Source organism: Panthera uncia, chromosome B1, assembly GCF_023721935.1.
Source record: "Panthera uncia isolate 11264 chromosome B1, Puncia_PCG_1.0, whole genome shotgun sequence".
Classification (NCBI taxonomy): Eukaryota; Metazoa; Chordata; class Mammalia; order Carnivora; family Felidae; genus Panthera; species Panthera uncia.
Window position 1 is genome coordinate 5,763,975 of NC_064811.1, and position 3,612 is coordinate 5,767,586.

Sequence of the window (3,612 nt, forward strand, 5' to 3'; positions counted from 1 at the left end):
TGGGTGCAAGAACTGAAGCCCACCCAAACCCCGCCCCGCAGCTGAGGCCCCACTGGCTCCAGGGGACTCCAGGACGGGAGCTGGGCACCAAGCACAGGGTCTCAAGTCTGAGAGGAGAGAAACGTCTTTGGGGTCTGGGGCTGCCTCGCCCTGAGAAGCCCCCAGGCTTCTCGCACCTTCCGTGGTGTGGGGAGGGGGATAGGGTCACAGAAGAGAAGAGGCCAAGGGAACAACTTCTCACTGGTGGCCACCCTGGGCCAGGTCACTAACACTTGTCCTCTAACTGGGGCGGGGGACCTCGCCTACTCTGTCCCCACCGCTCCCCTCATTAAAACAGAGCAGAGCTTCAGAAAACCCAAGCCGACCCTGGAGGGCTCCTGTCCGAACCGCACCAGAGTCCAGCGCCCAGCCCCGATGGCTCTTCCTGCCTCAGAGGCTTTGCGCTGGTCCCTCTCCATGGAAGGATCTAGAATCTTCTCCTGGCTCTTGTTGGAACTCCAGGCCCTTCCTCACTCTTTGGGTCCCAGCCCACACCCTGCTCCTCCATAGAGGGGTCCACTTTGACCACCTCTAGTCCTCACGCTCTTATTTTCTCCCTTCCCAGCATTCACTTCTACCCGAAATTCATACTTATTTGTTAATGTGTCCAATTGCCGTTGAATGAATGAATGAAAGGACGCTGGACTAAAACCAGGGATCCAGGCTCTGCCCAGACTTTCTGCGTGACCTCAGCCAAATCGCAACTACCCCTTCAAGCCTCAGTTTCCTCACCTGTAATATGAGCTAATGAGGGCGCCTGAGTCACAGAAGGAGGATGAAAGGAAGAATCTTTGAACTCCAGGTCCACAGTGGCCACAGTCTTCCATCCATCCTTTGGGTCTCGTCCAGGGACAAGAACACACCTCCCCTCCGGCCCCAGACCCACTTCCCCATCCAACACCCGACCTCACCTCACCCCCGCTGCCACTGCCCTCGGAGGATCAGAACCTTCGGACTTCCAAGCAGCCGGCTGGAGGGCCATGGGGCAGCCACCGGCGAAGAGGTGGGGTGGTCATCCCGCCCCTGTGCTGTGTGCCCTGGGGTTCTCAGAGCGCCTTCCGGTCGGGGACAGCCGCAGCGTCCCCACACCAGCCTGAAAGTCATTCCCCTCCTCGGACCAGGAAACCGAGGCTCAGAAAGGCTCAGTGACAGGGCCCAGCAGAGGCTGCCTGGGTCAGAAGCCCTGGGCCAGCTGTCACCAGTGCTGTGACCTTGCTTGTGTCGCTCATCTTCCTATGCCTCCTTTTCCTCGTCTGTGACATGGGGATTCCACTGGTGGCTGTGTGTCGGTGGTGTGGACTTGTTGGCATAATCCCCACAGACCACTTGGAGTGGTCCTGGAGCAAGCAAGGGCTCAGTACGTGTCAGCTGCTGTCACATCAGCAGGGACAGGTCTACTCTGATTCCCCAACTGGGAACGGGGCGGGGGGGGGGGGGAACAGACCAACAGACCAGGAGAGCCCTTTTCTCTTCTTTTTCTGGACCCCTGCCAGGAGTCATTGCTGTGCCTACTTAACAGACGTGGAGACTGAGTCCACAGAACTCAGGGTGGGTCACTACTTCTACCACTGGGGGATCCAAGGGCGTCACCAGAGAGGAAACAAGGTATTTTTGAAAAATAACCTCGCAAAGCATGGGAGTCCAGCCTACCCTAGGGGCAGCTCATCCGAGCGGAGACAGAGGGACAGGACTCGGTGAAGGCGCCCGGAAGTTCCCAGGAGGGAGACACAGGGGACTAGCCCCCTCAGGGGAGACTCCGACGTCACCCAGACCGCGCCCCCAACACACCCCACCGGCTCCGCGTAAACAGCGCAAATTCGGCCTCCCATGCGCACACACGGCCAGGAGCCCAAGAGCACAGCCCTCGCGGAGCCTCGCTGACAGATCCCAGCCCCGCGTGGCTGTCAAAACCCGCTTTTCCCCGGGGAGGGGAGGGAGGCAGTCCCTGCGGTCCCCTGAGCTGCCGGCTAGGATCCAGCTTCTGCTCCGCGCCGCCTGGAGCCAGTCTGCTCGCCTGTAAAATGGGCAGCAAAGCCCGCCACGCGGGGCTCCTACTCCATCCGACTCCGAGGCGGTCTCAGGTGGGCGGGGCGTTCCCGCCGTCTGTCCCCAGTCAGGCCCCGAATGAAGAATCGGCCCTCGAATTCTTTACCGCACCCCTGCGGCGGCGCTCAAGGCCTGGTGAGCCAGGCGTTCGGGCCGATTCCGAAGCCCGGGAGAGGTGCTCCTGACACGCTAGACGTCACCACCCGGAGAGGCAGAACCCGATTCCAGCCCTCAGGTTCGAGTCGACTGCCCCGACTGCCTTTTGGAGTCTCCAGAGAGGCCCACGCGCGCGCACGCGCGCGCACCCACACACCCGCCCCTTTGAAATTCGTCTCTCTTAATTACCCATTATCGATGTTTAATGCTGCAAGTGCCAAGCAGCTCACAGAGAGCACTTCGTTTTATACCCACGATAATAGGAAGGGATTCTCACCACGATTCCACACTTTACGTGTGGGGAAAGTGAGACTCAGAGAGGTTAAGTAACTTCTCCAAGGTCACACAGCTAATGAGTACCAAAACCATGAATCCTACGACCAGATGGGCTGGGGCGATCCATCAATGTCTTAATGCTGAGTAGCTGGCTCCTTCTCAAAGCACCGCCTTCTCGGTGGGGGAGCAGGGTTCAGTGCCTGTGTGTTGTAGAGTGTGTGTGGGGTGGGGGGGGATTTGCTGTGCCGGGGGACTGGATGGACGTCCCAGGTCTTGGGCCTCGGTGCAGCCCAGCAAGAGCAGACATCGCATCTGAGCCCTAGGAAGGTGGTCTAAGTCTCTGCGGAAGCAGGAGAAGGCGGTGTGCAGACAGGGGTGGGAATGGGGTGGGGGTGGCCCCAGGGGAGGAGCCCCAGGAGGAGAAAGGAAGCTGAAGTCACCCAGGGTTCTTGCGAGGGAGCTCCGGGCGCTCCCTCTGGCGCCTCCAGCAGCCTCCAAGTAGAAGCTCTGCGTTTTAGGATTGACTCCCAGCGCCGGCACGAACAGCTCCCGAGCCCTCCACACAGTGTGTCCCCCCTCCCCCACCCGTTGTGCCCCGAGTCGCCCAGTCTGCTCCTGTGGCTCCGGCTCATCTGCCCAGTCTGAGTGGCTTCAAGCGGCTTCGATAGGCCTCTGCCTGGAGTCTCTTGCTGTGGCTGGCTGTGTCCACAATTTCTTGGCGTTCATCTGCCTCCATTCAGTGACGGTCTCGCACCAAGGTTCCGCGCGCCTCGCAGCGTCGCCAGGTCCTGGGGGCTGAACTGCAGTAGGGACGTGGAAGGGTGGCACCTTGCCGTTGTACGTTTGCCTCTATAAACCGGGACGTGTGTGTTGATGGTGGGTGTTGGTGTGTGTGTGTGTTAGTTCTGTGTGTACAGGGTGTGCGGCGTACGTAGATGTCGTGTGGCTGGGTGTCTGTGCGCGCGCGCGCGTGTGCTGGTTGGATGTGTTGGGTGTCTGTCTCGTGCCTGTGTTGCATGTGTGGTGTTAGATGTGTGTGTGTTGCAGTGTTTGTTGGTGTGCGGTGTATGCGATGACGGCGACGACGACGACGGC